Here is a 17,184-nt window from a genome sequence, read left to right as displayed (position 1 = left end):
TGTTTCCTTTGTAGACTTTAATCAATACAAACAAATTTGCAAACCTCTTACATGGTGATGAGGAAAGTACCCACAAGTGAATGAGTTTGAGAAGCTTTTATTTTTTAACTGTTATTTGTAAAATATTCCTTTGACCTGCTTACCTGAGCAAGGGCTCAAGTTTCATCCCCCAAGTTTCACAGCCAAAATAATATTCCCAGATCTCTTGTTCTAAAATAAATTTCTGAAACTATATTTCCTTTACCAAATGTTGTTATAGACTGGATGCTTTCTATCAGTGAAAAATACACAATTTATCCAAACATGTCAATTCAAAGTGGCTATAATTAAAAAAAATTATAATGTCAAAGACACACAAGTATTTATGTTTAGTAAAAGACAAAGTTCTTGATACAACAGTCAGAAGAAATTTTCCTTCTACTTATGTAGGTGTGTGTGTGTGTGTGTGTGTGTGTGTGTGTGTGTGTGTGTCTGTTGGCCAAAAATGGTGTTTTGATTTCTTAACATCAGTATCAAGACATTTGCCTGCACCTGCCTTCTTGCTTTTTACTTCTTCATGAATATTCATTGACAGTCTATTTTGGGCAATGCGATGAGATGCAAGCTGATGATGTAAAGATGAATACAACAGGGCTTCTGCTACTCTAGGAAATGTCCATGTAAACAAAAGATTCCAATATATACTATGCCATTTGGGGTTTTGAACAAAGTGCTTAGGAGCATAAATGGCTAGAATAATTTCAGAGGTATGAATAAGAAATGAGTTTGCAGAAGCAGCATAATTTAAGTAGGGCATTGAAGAGAGTAGAAAAGCTTGAAAAGAGGAAAATTCCTATAAATATTAAAAGCATATGCTAAATCTTAATTCAGAGCAAGAATCCAAGTAAAATTTTAATGGTCATTAGAATCAACAGGGAGAATATTTCAAATGATATCTATTCCTTTCCAACTTAACTCGAGTTTCCTAGGCCTGGCAAGCCCTGTGCAAGATTTATTATGGCAGGAAGTCACTGCAAATATTGTGAGTATTACGTTCTGAAGATATCTGTAAGACAAAATATGTTTCTGAAGAACTTCTTACAGCACAGCTATCATTAATAACTGGATGAAATACTAATCAGCTATCTATAAAGCAAGTAAGTTTCACTAGGCAGTATCTATTGTCAAATAGAAATGCCTTTCCTGAGGTTCATAATAGCAGCACATGCTTTAACATATACATATATATATACATATATATATATATATATACATATATATATATATGAAATATGCCCTTGACGTAGAATAAAGGCTGCCTATGATGGGCTTCTTAAAGGAAGACTGTTTCTTCTAAGCAGGTAAGCTTATACCATAAATTGTTATGCATACCAAATTGATATTAAATTATTATTTCTATATTTAGAAATTATAAGCTATGTTTGGAGCAACTGAAATTCATGGAACACTCCTTAGAAACATACACAAAGCCATTTATTATATTTAATTGCAAAAATATAAAAATTGACAATAAATATAAATCTTTACAATCTCATTAACACAAATTATTAAGAAACTATCTATGCAAAGAAAAAATACAGCAGTTTGAATAGATCAAAAGGCTACAAAGAAATAAGTTGGGCATAGAGGATCATGTCTTTTGTTTCAGCTACTGGGGACTGGATTGTTAAGACAGGAGGAGCACTTGATTCTGGGTGTCAATGTGAACTTAAAAAAGATAAATTCTATCTCAACAACAACCACAAGGCAAATAAAAATGAGATAAAATATTTCAAATAAAAATCAAATAAGAAAAAATAATACAAAAGAAAGAAAAAAATAAAGGACAAATTAGACCTTAAGGAAATGCATAAGTACAGTAAATAAAATGTCAAAGAATATTGCAAATAAGGAAAAGCATGGGACCTATGTTCTTTGGCCCTGGCTTACTTCACTTAATATAATTTTTTCCAAGTCTTTCCATTTCCTAACAAATGGGGTGCCACTCTTTCTGATGGAGGCATAGAATTCCATTTTGTATATATACCACATTTTCTTGACCCATTCATCTACTGAGGGGCAACTGGGTTGGTTCCATATCTTAGCTATGGTAAATAATGCTCCCTGCCCCACAGTATAACCCCTGTTTTCACTGTATTTGATGTTGGTATACTTTGTGGAGGGGAAGGGAAAAAAACAAATTGTTTAAATAGGGATACAGGTGGACCCATTGCAACATTATGTCGAAAAACAAACTTTACAACTTTGCAGGGGGTGGGGGGAGGGATGGGAAAGGATGGGAAGGGGAAACAAAGGAGGAGGCAACAATGCTTGATAAGAAATATACTCATTACCTTGTCCATGTAATTGTAACCCCTCTTTACGGTATTTTCACAATAAAAAATACTATTGGGTCAAAAAAATGTCAAAGGATATATTCAGTAGATTAAGTCTTTAAAACCACTGATTACTTAATTAAAGTAATTCAAGTGATTCAAAAATAAACTTAAAAGAATTTAATGACTGCACACTATCTCTTTCAGAATATATATTACAAAGAGTAGTGCTCCCAGGAAAATATATCCAACAATATCCTTAAACTTGCAAGAAAAGATTAAAAACTAATTTTAAGAAGCTGGCAAAAAGCTGAATCTGGTTATTGTGTTTGACTATAAACCCAACATTTCATAAACTGATTGTGAGTGTTAAGTCAGAAAGAGAAAGAGACAGAGTCAGAGAGAAAGAAAGAGAGGAGAAACAGAGACAGGACACAGAGAGGAAGGAGAGACAAAGAAGAGGAAGGAAAAGAAAGAAGGAGGAGGAGGAGGAGGAGGAAGAGGAAGGAAAAGAAAGAAGGAGGAGGAGGAGAGGCAGGGGGAAGAGGAATAGGAAGGAAAGGAAAAAGGAGGAGGAGAAATGAATCTTTTACACTATAAACATAAAAGTGTTAATGTATTAACACTTTTATTAACACTTTTAGTTGGAATACTTACTAGAACATTATTCTAGCTTTTTGCATCTTAAATTTTAACTGAAGTTAAAAGAAATAGTGTTCTTTTTATTCGAAAGTATTCTAGAAACCATCACGTTTACCTTTTCTTCAATTGGCAATTCAGGGAGCCCAGCGAAGTAGGACTTGATGGCCAACCACCAGCCAGTCCTTCCAATTTAATAACTCAAATATCAGAGAAGAATGGAAGGATTTGGAGGTGGGTAACAAGTTACATCTCCTAACTCTAATTGAAGATGATCAGCTTTGAACTATTTTCATTTTATCATACAGCCAAGTACTCAGTTTCTCAAAACATCAATTTTTTCCTCACAATTCTTATGCTGAAAACTTTTAAAGTCTGTAACTGTGTGTCAGGGTAATTTCTTTACTCAAGTTGTTTTCTTTGGAAACTCATGTAATGATCCAGAACACCTTTGGATACTGGGCTGACCGTGCATTTAGTAAAGTGTATCCCTCAATAATAGAATCTCATGGACAATAAACCAGGCCAATTGGATGTTTTCTGTTATGGAAACCTTGTCTATGTTAAGATAATACACGAAGAATAATGTTCGTCTCTCCAGGTGTTAGTAGTGTATCTGAAAGTCACATTCCTGTAACTTGGTGTTTTGACTGGCCGGCTTCATGGAGAAGTTAGGTTAGAAAAACTATGGAAAACTGGGGGTGGTAGCACCTCTAGCACATCCTTGGAAGGGTATAAAATAATTCCTCACACTACAGTTACAATTACATATTCCTTTTCATGTGATGGTATGTTCCTTATTATAAAGAGTTTGATTTAATTCCTGTGCATCTTGAGTTTCAATAGTAAAATCTTTGTTTTAGGACATTCTATGTGTCTTTGTGAATGAGCAGAAACAATTACCTGAGCGAACAGTTGTGAATTTCCTAAAGGATTTCAAGTCTGTTACTTTGTGCTCGTTATGAACAGACTCTGCAGCCATGGTATTTAATATAAATGATGTGGGGAATGAACTAAGCAACTTGTAGGCATGGATGGGAAGAGGAGTCTGAGGGAAAGCCAAGAAAGTGGTGACATGGTTCCAAAGAGAAATGACTGCATCACCCAAATTGCAAAATGGTAAACCCTTTGTACAACAGCTCAATAATAATAACAATAATATTATATTTAAAATATTGTAGACAATTCTCCTTGGATCCCTTGCTTCTAGATGTTAAAAGGCTAGTCCTGAATTTTCAAAGATCTTCTTTATCTGTCTTGCATATGGTTTGTTTCTGATGGACTGTACTTCATTGTATTTGTACACAAAAATTATGTATTTTAAGCTTTGGATTTCTTTAATCAAAGCTTTTGTCTTGTTTTATGTTTTATTGATGACACTTGCAATAACAAGGCTGTGTTACTCTTTTCACTATGTTATGTGATAAATTTCCTATAGCAAACTTGGCTGAGTAAATTAGAATTGTCATCAATGTAAGTCCTAACAAAAGTGAATAAAACCTTTAGAAAGCCCACGGATTGGGAGATCTTCACTAGCCATACAACAGACAAGATTCTCATATATAAAATATACTTGGAACTCAAAAAATTAAATCTACCAACAACAAATCCTCAAAAACAACTGCCAAATAAATAAGTGGGCTAAAGACTTAAAGAGAAATTTCTCTGAAGAGGAAAGAAGAATGGCCAATAGGCACATGAAGAAATGCTCAACCTCTCTAGCCATAAAAGAAACGCAAATCAAAACAACATTGAGATACCACCTCACTCCAGTTAGAATAGCTATAATCAAGAACTCTAATAACAACAGATGCTGGAGGGGATGTGGCCAGAAGGGAACCCTACTGCATTGTTGGTGGGAGTGTAAACTTGTTCAACCACTTTGGAAAGCAGTATGGAGGTTCCTCAAAAGACTCCACATAGAGCTCCCCTATGACCCAGCAATCCCACTTTTGGGCATTTACCTGAATGATCACAAACAAGACCATACTATGTTTATTGCAGCATTATTTACCACAGCTAAGATATGGAACCAACCCAGATGCCCCTTAGTAGATGTATGAATCAAGGAAATGTGGTATATATACACAATGGAATTCTATGCCTCCATCAGAAATAATGTCATTGCCCTATTTGTTAGGAAATGGAAAGACTTGGAAAAAATTATATTAAGTGAAGTAAGCCAGGCCCAAAGAAACATAGGTCCCATGGTTTCCCTTATGTGCAATAACTAGTATATGTCTGGGACAAGCAGAAAAGGTCAGATAAGATGATGTTAAGCGAAATGAACCTCAAAATAGGAACACAAGTGTTTTTTCTTTCTTGCTATATTTTCTAATGTATTTATAAGGTACCATGTGATTTTTTTTATTGCTTTGTATGTCCCTCCCCCACAGTATAACCCCTGTTTTCACTGTATTTGATGTTGGTATAATTTGGGGAGGGGAAGGGAACAAACTAATTGTTTAAATAGGGATACAGGTTGACCCATTGCAACAATGAGGTGTACAAAATGCTATGTTGAAAAACAAACTTTAAAATTTAGGCAGGGTGAAGGGTGGGGTTGGGGTGGGGAGTGTAGCTGAGAAGATGGGAGGGAAGGGATGGTAGGGGAAAAACAAAGGAGGAGGCAACAATGCTTGATAAGAAATGTACTCATTACTTTGCTCATTTAAATGTAACCCCTCTGTACAATAGTTTCACATTAAAAAACAATTAAAAAAGAACTACAATTTTAAAACTTGAATATTGTATAATTGTATTACCTAAACTAACAGGTTGGCATTTTCTCTCATGCAATTAGAAGAAAGTTTTAACTTATTAAATGCTTGATGGATTAATTTTCTTGTGATGGAGAGTGCTAAATATAATACTCAGCTCTTCTATCTTTTCTTCTAAAATAGAATCTGGATTTTAGCTTACATATTAGCATCTCAAACAAGTCTACATATCTCCTTGTACATGCTATATATAGTATGTAGTACATATAAGGCCTTAAAATTTAGAGGTAATATTTGAGAAAGAAAGGGTCTTTGTTTTTTGTTATATCCTAAATGTGAAGGGCAATGTGACATTGTGTTAGCACCTACAAGTTAGCAGCAACAAGGCTGGTAGACCCCAGAGTTGAAAGGCTCACAGGATCCTCATGGACCTTTGACATTAGTGCTAGACAAAAATAATTAACTTTTTTCAGTTTTGGGAGTTTGTCAGATAACACGCTAAATGTTATATTAATTGAATGATTACCATGACCATAAAAGACAGATGATAGCATTACGTCCTCTTTAAGTAGATCAAAGTAGTGCTTAGAAGACTAAAGTAGCTGGAGAAGAACAGCCACCAATATAGACCTTCTGGCTGGAGAGGCAATGAAAATGGGACATGGCCAACTCCCTAAGAACAGGTTCTATCATCAGAAAATCATTATTGCTCACTTAGTAGCTGGGGGTCCCATTTTTGTGCCTGTCGTGTTGCTTTCCTGCTTTCTATCATCTTTATGCCATCTTTTCCAGCTAGAAGGACTATGTAAAAAACGTTTCAATTAGTGTCAACAAATGAAACTGTGTTCAAGGCTGGTCACTTGATCCAGCAATATCCACAGAAATATCTTTGCTTTGAGTAGAAAAGAGACATCTGAATGAAGTTGTAAAAGTGTATTAACTAAATTAAAAGTGCACTGCTTGTGCTGTAACTCTTTACAAGGTATTGTTTTAGGCCCCAGAGAAATTTCTTTGTAATGACATACTGATCGTTAGTCCAGGAACTTGAAGTCTAGTTTTAGAAATAAAACTAATATAACATGAGCAATAACAGTGATTAATAAGTATAATATGAATAATAGTGATTATCAGTGTAAGAAGAATGATTATAAATATGATTATATTATAAAATTATAAATACTATTTTTGAACAGAGGAGAAAAGTCAAAGCATACTTAGGAGTTGTGAAAGTCTCAAAACCTAAGGATATTGAACAATCTTTGAAAAATAATAGATGGTGCTTGGGTACTAGAGAGTTATCAGGAGGAGTGAATTGTGGACAGAAAAGGTGAAACTTCTATTAGTATGGCCTCATGTGTTGGCTTGTGTGGAAGGGTCACTAAAGTATTACCAGCACCATCTTTCATTTTTCAATACATGTGTCTCAGCTTGGAAGATAAATTAGGCAGATGCTGACCTATGAGAGACTCCTTTATAAACTTTAATAAGCTCTAGACCTTTTGAGATATCTACCTTTTCTTGATTTGTGTTTTAGGTCTTTTTAAAAGCTTTCTCATACTGTGTTATTTCTAACATAACTAACCATATGAAAATAGGATATAGAGCATACACTATTTGTCTTGGGTCCACAAGATTCCATCACATAGATTACACACAACTCAGAGTGGAGATAGCAGGCCTTTGTGGTGATGATCTCACTGTGTGCCTGTACAGATACATTATATTATATGGTAGTAAGCAGCTCTATTTCTATTACTTGGTGTTCTGAAGATCAACTGAAAGAAAAGATATTCATCATAAAAATGATCTTCAAAGGTATTTTTATTTCTTTTTGCAAAATGTTTGTATTTCTCAAAACAAATCTCTGAAGCATGGTTCATGGCTAGGTCACATCTGCTGGGATATGGTAGGATGAACTGGAAATTAATTGAACTGAGGGCTGATATACTCGATGGTGAGTTGAATTCTTTTATAATCAAATCATTTCTTTATACTTATGGGAAGTCTACAAATTTAATTTCAGTTTTAGTTTAAGTAAATGATTAATGATATCAAAGAAAATAGGAAATCTGGAATTCAAGTCTTTCCAATTTCAAATATAATAAGTTCTGTTCCAAGCCTTATGACTTACAGAAAGCTAAAGTATTAGATTTGTCTGCTGGAAAGAAAGAAAGAAAAACAACAAACTTTTCAACAGCTTTAAAAATATTGAATTCCCCATGTTATTTTCTTATAGGAAAGAATCACCAAAGTTTTGAATTAAGAACATGTATGTTGGCTATATGGTATGATTCCTATCTACTTTGGAGTATCTTGTTGACATAAAATCTTTTTTTCCATAACTAGCTGGACAAAGCTGTTTCATTAGCATTGTTTTGATTCCCTCTCTCTCTCTTCTTGTCTGGTAAAAGAGCTGTGGCTGCAGGCATGGCCTATTTGGCATTCATACCGTTATTTCCTCTCTCAACTGCACTCTTGAGACATCAGTCCTACTTTGACTCTCTGTGTTCTCATCCCAGACAGAATTTTAGTGTAAAAATTAGGAAAAGAGAGATTATGGGCAATCTTGTATAGGAAGTATTTGCTCTGTAACTTGGTAGAAGGTATTTGTAGTCCTTTTACCAGATGAACTGAGCTATTGACAACCTGCCAGTACCCTGGCCTTTAAGTGACTGATCTGTTGTTAGTTTGGCAGAAAACAAAGCCGAGAAGAGAGTTCTAAGCCATACACCCAATATGGCAACTACTGGTCTTGTGTATCTATTTAAACTTAACTTGAGAAAATTAAAAGTATTTTCCCTATTTCACTGGTCATACCTTATATGTTCAAGAGACCCTATATATTCAAGAGCCATGTGTTTTAAAAGTTAAATTAAAAAGTAAAATGCAATTAAGCTTTACGTCCTGGGTTTCTCTAACTACAGTTTAAGTGTTCCAGAGTTGCCAGTTGCCAGTAGCTACCAGAATGTGCAAAAAATGATTAAGGTTTCTCTATTATCTCAGATAGGTTCTGGATGGCAGTGATCTTTATGTAACCAAAATGAATAATTTTGCTTGAATTATATTAAATATTACTGCACATGTCACTTAACAAAACGGAATAATATGGGGAGTATAAATAAAGGCAAATTTAGGAAAGGAAGAGAGATGTAGAGAGGACAAGCAGACAAACATTGTCAGAATACTTTATGTACCTATGTGAAAACGGTTGTGACAAATGGGGGTGGAATGATGGTAAGACTGATGTTGATCAAGATGCATTGTGCTCATGAACTGACATGTGGAATTGAAAGACCTTTGTTCAACACGTAGTAGAGCGCTTGCCTTGCATGCCTGAGGCCCTGGGTTCAATTCCCCAGCACCACATAAGCAAAAAGAAAAAAGCTGGAAGTGGTGCTGTGGCTCAAGTGGTAGAGCGCTAGCCTTGAGCTGAAAAGCTGAGGGACAGCGCCCAGGCCCAGAGTTCAGGCCCCACGACTGGACCCCCCCCCAAAAAAAAGAAACAGAATACATGAAAAGTTTTAACTACTATTCTCACCACAATTCCTCCAGTACTGACAATAGTTTATCTCATTTGTTTCTGTAAGTTTTACAAATTCCAACTGCTAAGATGCTTGAGAAATCATACACATTTTAAAAATTTAAACTTATTATCAAGATGATGTACCGAGGGGTTTAGAGAGGTTACAGTTATATGAGTAATGAATACATTGCTACCCCATCCTACATTTCTTGTCTAACTCCCCTATTTTCCCCCTCCCCCCACCTCCTCCCCCGCAAGCTGGACAGATCATTTCCAACATATTGTCTTGTGAGTATTGCTGTTGCATAGGTTCCCCTTTGTCTCACCAGATATGTTCAGATAAACACAGATACAATACCCAGGGTACCAAAATTGAATACAGTGACAACAGAGGATTTGATGATACAATATTGAAACTCCATTCCATGGGAAAGCTTTTAGTTAGGTAATTATTTTAAATAAAATATATCATTTAGGTGAATAGTCAAGTTTAATGTATCATAATGCACTATCTTATTAAATTCATGTTTCTAGAAGGGACTACTCTATTATGATAAGCAACAGTTTATTTGTTTATTTTCCATTTTAGAGGTTGGGAAGATCAAGGCAGCAGATAATTCAATCCAAGAAGGACTTACTCCTTAATTCATGCATAGCCTGTTCTCACAAGAAAGAAAGGTGAAGAATCTCTTTTATATAAGTAGCAATACCTTTCATGAGAGCAGAACCCCCATGGCCTAATCAAGAACCAATGTCTCCATTACTTAGGACCATCCGCTGGGAGGAAGAAGTTTAATGTAGGTATTTGGGGGAGATGCAAATATCTGCAGCTAACATGCCATCTCTACCTCTTCATGCTCCTATCTGTACAGTAGCCTTGTAATCTATGGTGCTCAGGTAGAACAGCTCAAGATTGATGAACACACAAACTGGTAGTGAAAAGTAGCAAATTGTTGTAGGAATCACCCGAACAGAGAACTAGCTTTGGACTTGGGTAATAGGAGAAGGCTAGAGAATTGGGAGGTACCCGCCAGAAAATGTCTCTGTGAACTTTACAACTTTGGTGTGGGAGGGGGAGTGGAAGAAGTGGGGGAGGAGGGGAGATGGGAACAGATGGGAAGGGGAAACAAAGGAGGAGGCAACAATGCTTGATAAGAAATGTACTCATTACCTTGCCCATGTAATTGTAACCCCTCTTTATGGTATTTTCACAATTAAAAAAAAAGAAATTTTGAGGTAGAAAAATGGTAGATATACTATTCAAACAATAGTTGGTTGGTTGTGTTGGTAAGTGTTCAACAACTGTCTTCACAAAATGTGTGTATATGTATTGTAATTTCACTATAAATTCTGCTATAAATAAATGCTTCATTGTTCTTGTTTCTATTTTTTTTTAAGGTTCTGTGGTAATTAGTAGAATTCTAACGGTAATTCCATTGGGGTTTCACAGAGGAAGATAGCCCTGGAGAAAACCTCAGTCTTTTAAAAGAATATCTAAGGCTTATGAACAGAACACTGAAAGAAATCTGGACAATGAAGACAGTAGCAGTGAGGTCTCAGATAGGAATCAGGATCCTGTTAACAACTGCAGGAAAGGAGATTGCCACTAAGAACTTGCAAGAAAGTTGGCTGAACTTGCTAATGCTCCAGTGTTAGTGGAGCCCTGCAATTGGATATGAAGCTGAAATTAAAAACCGAAAAGTTAAAGTTGGTCCTCCTGAAATATGATTAAATAGGAGAAATATATAAGAAAGGCGAAAAGAATGGCAAAGTGGAACGAGAACTTAAAAGTTTAGGAAGTTGGAGCTGGGAAGGTGGCTTAGGGGTAGAGTGCTTGCCTTGCATGCATGAGGCCCTGGGTTCGATTCCTCAGCACCACACAAGCAGAAAATGCCAGAAGTGGTGCTGTGGTTCAAGTGGTAGAGCGCTAGCCTTGAAATGAAGAGCTGAGGGACAGCGCCCAGGCCCAGAGTTCAGGCTTCCCAACCGAAAAAAAAAATGTTTAGAAAGTTGTCAGGACATGCGAATTGAAAGAAATGACAAAGCAGGCTCAGAAAAGGACAGGTTAAGCCGGGCACTGGTGGCTCACGCCTGTAATCCTAGCTACTCAGGAGGCTGAGATCTGAGGATCGCGGTTCAAAGCCAGCCCAGGCAGGAAAGTCCATGAGATTCTTACCTCCAATAAACCACTAGAAAACTGGAAGTGGTTCTGTGGCTCAAGTGGTAGAGCACTCGCCTTGGGCTGAAGAGCTGAGGGACAGCGTTCAGGCTCAGAGTTCAAGCCCCAGACCAAAAACCAAAAACAAAACAAAACAAAAAAACAGAAAAGGACAGATTAAATATCATATAGTTTTAAGAAAAGTAAAAATGTCTTTTTAATGTTTTTCTGAAGTTATAAATAAACAATATCCCTATATATGGAAACATATATATAAATATAGGTAGACAGACTTTTATTAGCATATATTAGCTATACAAGGGATATTTCATTGTACACAATGCATTCAATAAATGCTTGCTTGCCAATTACTCATAATTACTGTTATTATTTAACACTTGTGGTTTTTTTACTGATTTATTTTGAACTAACACTTATAAAGTTCTTGCTATGAGCCTGACAATAGTATGGTAGCTGCATAGAAAATGCTGGATAAGAGATACACATCTGCCTACTTGGACTGAATATCTTGCATTCTAGAGGTAGAAACAGCCGTTAAATGTTCCATTGGCAATAGTACTACGCATGGCAAAGGGAAGGAAAGTATTAATTCAATGGCAAATAAGTGCAGTGGTGTTTGGTAGTGGTAGAGGGAGACCATAGTGGGACATCTTAGAAAATCCTTTCATAAATGATGACAGGAAGCATGGCCATTCACTTCTTCACAGCTTTCTCCAAATTCCATTTCATTTAGTCCATGAAGAAGAACCACGACTGAACTAAGAAACAAGTCAGGTGAAACAAAGCCTAAATTTTCTCTTTCATTTATGCGTCAACTTTTTAATCAAGTGCAATTTCATACTGTGGACTAGAGGCTGGAAACACATAGATGAGCTAGGTAGCTTTCTTGGTGGAATTCTAAGAACAGCTTTAAAACATTATGTAGCCTCAAGAATGGAGAGTGTGGGTTCAGTGATAAGTATTTTTGCTAAAAAGTAAAAACTCCAAAATAACAGAAGTGAGAGGAAGTCTTAACTCCATCTAACATTCAAAGGATCTCTTCTTTGGTTAGAAAATGTAGTTTTATCACCTGCTCCCCAAATCTCTGTGATTGGTACTGCCATATTTATAGCTCTCAGATGAAAAATAAGAACTCTTCCCTTTAATTAGATGTTTGCAAAAGTTATGAATGGTCAAAGAAAAGGGAGATAGGGCCAAAACCTGATTTTGTTTGCGTTCGTTTCTCCACCTGCTCTTTAAAGGATGAAGTTTGTTTCCCACTAATTGTATCCTGCAATGGAGTTGGCAAGCTTATCTGCTAAACTCTCTCTATTGTGGTCTAGGTCAGCTTCACCCCATGGGAGGAAGAAAAGGTCCCAATCCATTGAATCAAAGGCCTAAAAATTCACGGAGGATGTGTTCCTATAATCTGGATGTTTGTTTTGTAAACAAGTCCTCTTTAATCATGGCATTCAAGCTATTCTGTGTCACTTCAAAGTATTTCCACACTAGTCCCAACTTACATTTTTGGTGCACAGTCAAGGACTGAGCCTGGCAAATGCACACTCCACTCTCTCTGTTCCCTTTTAAAAGCCCAGGAAGATACAGCGAGTTCCCAGAATCATTACTTAAAGCATCTTTGTAGAAAAGAAATGAATCTATTCAATAGGGTCGTTCATTTTTTTTCCTACCAGTTAGAGAATTACAAGGGCAGGAAAGTATTTAAACAGAGTTAAGTTTACATAAAAGTGAAAGGAAAGAAAGAAAAGCAGCTAACAGGATTCTCTAAGGAGAAGAGAAAACCAGAGCAGGGTACTTGTAATCACTTAGCCTAAGCCCACCAGTAATATGGTCTCCCTTCTTCTCCCTCCTGGGGACGTGCATCTTTGGTTTGATTGGTTAAGTGATGGCCACAGCCTACCAGAGACCTGATTGGCTCATTCTCCTTGGAAGATAAGTTCCTTTCTGCTTGGATTCCCTACCACACACCTCTTAGCACAAGATCAAAGTGGGAGGATTTGGCTTCTGCCTTGCCTCGGGGGATGAATGGCTCAAGAGAGGTGATTTGGTCTGTCTCCTTGTTCCCCACCATATTGACCTTCATCCCAAACACTATTTTCTACACCTAACTCCCTGGACAAGTTGGCTAACCCTAACTTTATCTTCAAGCTGTGGCTAGAGCTGTAATACTGTTAAGAGGGATGTAGAGTGTAAAGCAGAAACATTACTTCTCAAGTAACTGGCATGTTCTCAAAGAAGTACAAGAGATGAGGAGATGGGAGAAAGGCGGAGAACTCATTACGGATAAAAAAACTAACTTTGTATTCTCAGAGGTTGTAAGACAATGGGATTCCATACTCACTAGATTGAATAATAAGGCTAGTACCTTACAATTACAGATTAGGTGACATAAAATGTCCACAAATGTAAGTAGCAATGGATTCTGAAATGTGTGTGTGCGCAAGTGCCAGATACTATCATCACTTTTACTACTATTAATAAGACTCCCCTTTTCAAATGTCTTACAAAGTTTTTGTGATTCAAGCAGACATGTCCTAAACAAAACAAAGCATAGCAAAAGCAATGCTGCTTTAAAACTCTTATGCTACAGATGGTGGGAATCACAAACTCTGAGAGAGCAGCTATTCTATAAGGAGAATACATTGTTGCTGCCATGAGGGGAAGCCATTACATGAGCCCGTGTGCTAGTTTCCTGTGATCACGGAAACTAACTACCATGTATTGGATGGCTCAGGGTAACAAAATGTATTTCTCCACAGTTCTGGAGACCAGGGGTGCAAATTCAACATGCTGGTAGAACTGACCTCCCACTGCGCCTTTAGGGGAAAAACTCATTTCCTTACCTTTTCCTCTTTGTGACGGTTGGTGGCACTCCTTGGCTTGTGGCTGCTTGACTTCAATCTCTGCCTCTGTAGTCACGTTTCCTCCTCTAAAGATGTTTATGGCCTGTTCTATCCATCTTTCCTTTTCTCTTCTGAGGACACCTGTCATTTTATTTAGGACCACTGAGATCATCTAGGAAGATACCTTGTGTCAATCTTCTTACTTATTTCAGCTGAAGACCTTTGTACATTAAGATGTCACCCATGATTCTGGAACTATGACAGTAATCTATCATTGAGGGCACCATTACTTATTCTACTATACCAAGGAATAGGAAGATCAGCCCCCCCCCCAAAAAAAATGTATCTTCTTGAGAAGTTCATTCTCCTTGTGAAGCAGGTTTTGTCATAGCCTCTCCTTGGCCTTAATCACAAATCCAGGAAAAGTGCCACGGGCAAGGCTATGTTTGTGGTATCTGTGTGAGTACAGTCAGCATGAGAGTGAGCACCACCAGCTTTGCCAGAGGCCAGGAGTCATAAATTGTCCTGCTCTGAGTGTTACCCTTCCGTCATCTTTTCCTGTCTGCTCCTCAAGAATTTCATGTTAAGTGTTGGCGAATGCAGGTAAATAGCATAGGACTGCTGCCTTCAAACTGAATAGCGAGCTGTGACATTCAAATTCTTCAGAGAATGCACTGGAGGTAAGATCGTCTATTCCCCCATTAGTGCTTCTTGACCTACCAGACCACGAGTTCCTTGTCTTCATCAATATAAACATCACCACTCTGTCATGGATCTGTTAGCATATTGTGTTGTGATTTTGAAAAGGCAGGGTGCCACGTATATAAGAGACAATGACCAGATAAGATGATGTTAAGTGCAATGAACCCCAAGTTAGGGACGAGTGGTTTTCTCTTTCTTGTTATTGTTTTTAACGTATTTATAAGGTACCATGTGAATTTTTTGTGGCTTTGTATGTCCCTCCCCCACGGTATAACCCCTGTTTTCACTGTATTTGATGTTGGCATAATTTGGGGAGGGGAAGGGCAAAAACAAATTGTTTAAAATAGGGATACAGGTGGACCCATTGCAACAATGAGATGTACAAGATGCTATGTTGGAAAACGAACTTTACAATTTAGGTGGGGGGGGGAGTCTAGTTGAGGAGGTGGGGGGGCAGGGATGGTAGGGGAAAAACAAAGGAGGAGGCAACAATGCTTGATAAGAAATGTACTCATTATCTTGCTCAGGTAACTGTAACCTCTCTGTACAGTATTTTCACAATAAAAACATAAAAAAGAATGTTTGTTATGGTAATAATTCTTCACCTGGAAAACAGTACGATCTAGTCCACCCATCAGAACATAACACATTTTTTTTTATATATTTTAAGAGAGGATCTCGGCCCAGGCTGACTTCAGATGTGATATGAAATCATAATTGTCATTGAACATTATATTTGCCTCAGCCTCCTGCATGTTGAGACTGCAGACATGAACTACAAGATCCTGCTCAAAGAATTGTTTTTTGAAAACATTCTCCCAGCTACTAAATTAGATATGATTTTTATTATTATTTGCCAAATTTCTCACTATTGACAACCCTCCTCCCCCAACCATAAATTCCTAGTTAGGGATTAATGTAATTCTGATAATCCCAATTTGTGATTTTTCTCAGTAAATCAGAAACTGAGAAATAAAGTAGAGCTAAGAGGAGTAATAAAAGGTTATCAATAAAAGCTTGACAGAAAATGATCGTACAGGGATTTATACTTCACCAAATGCTCTTTGATCATTACATTTTTATAGTAAATTTGTTTACATATCAATGTGTCTAATTAATAAACTCTTGTTACAGTTCAGCAGATAGACTCTGAAAAGATAAACTTTGGCTGAACATTAGAAAGCTGAACAACTTTCATTTGAAATGACATTAGAATCATTAATGAATACTTAATATCACCCACATCCATCAGAAATAACTCTATTGAATATGCAATTCTTATGGAAATAGCTCCTTATTTAATTCTCATATGACTTTAATATCTTAGGTAAATCAGATATTATTGTTACCTCAATTATGTAGATGCAGGCCCTGTGGATTAGAGAAGGTGAATGATTTGCTTGAGATCACCTGGCAGAATGGTTGTGATGGGATTCTAATTCAAGGCACCTGATGCAAGACCATCATTCACTGATGCTTTTTTACATTCACAGTGCCCAGTCTGCCTCCTTCTCTGCTGGGTGCTGCAGGATATTCTTTTTGAATGCTGAAATCTCCCTGATTCTCACCGAAACCTCAATACATTAAGATCTTTCTTTACAAGCTATGGTCAACTACTATTCCTTCTATTTCTCAGGACATTTCTCTCGTAACCCCTTAATGTTTAACTCCTTTAGGCTTTACCCTGTGGAAGGCACAACCTCTCTCATCCAGAACATAGTTTTGGCTTTGGGACTGAGGTGTCTGGCATTCATCAACACAGCTACCTCCATCTGCACTGTAGAGCAGAGACAGGCAAGTCATAAAATAACACCAGGAGGGACACTTGGAGTCCCAGAAGGACCACAGTTGATTTCAGAAATAGTGCTGTTTGTCTCAAGTATTGGAAGATCTGATTTAGAGAACTGAAAGAATGTAGAATTTGGAGTAAGAGATGAGGAATTCCAGATCTGACTCTCTTGACTGACATGCCTACAGACAAGCCTTTTGCTTCTCCAAGCTCAAGTTCGCACTTCCCAAATGGCAATAATATGGACAGGTGTACCTTTCGTGTATTTGAAAAGTATTTTCTTGTTAGATGCTGGCCCTGGAGCTTGAACTCAGGTCCTGGGCTTTGTCCCTGAGTTCTGTTGCTCAAAGCTAGCACTCTACCACTTGACCCACAACTCCACCTCTGGCATATTTTGGAGGCTAATTGGAGATGAGTCTCATGATTTTCTTGCTCAGGCTGGCTTCGAAGTATGATCCTCAGGTCTCAGCCTTT

The sequence above is a fragment of the Dipodomys merriami genome, unplaced genomic scaffold (assembly GCF_024711535.1).
Source record: "Dipodomys merriami isolate MVZ:Mamm:240054 unplaced genomic scaffold, mDipMer1.0.p SCAF_1, whole genome shotgun sequence".
In the NCBI taxonomy this organism is placed as follows: Eukaryota; Metazoa; Chordata; class Mammalia; order Rodentia; family Heteromyidae; genus Dipodomys; species Dipodomys merriami.
This window is presented reverse-complemented; position numbering follows the sequence as displayed.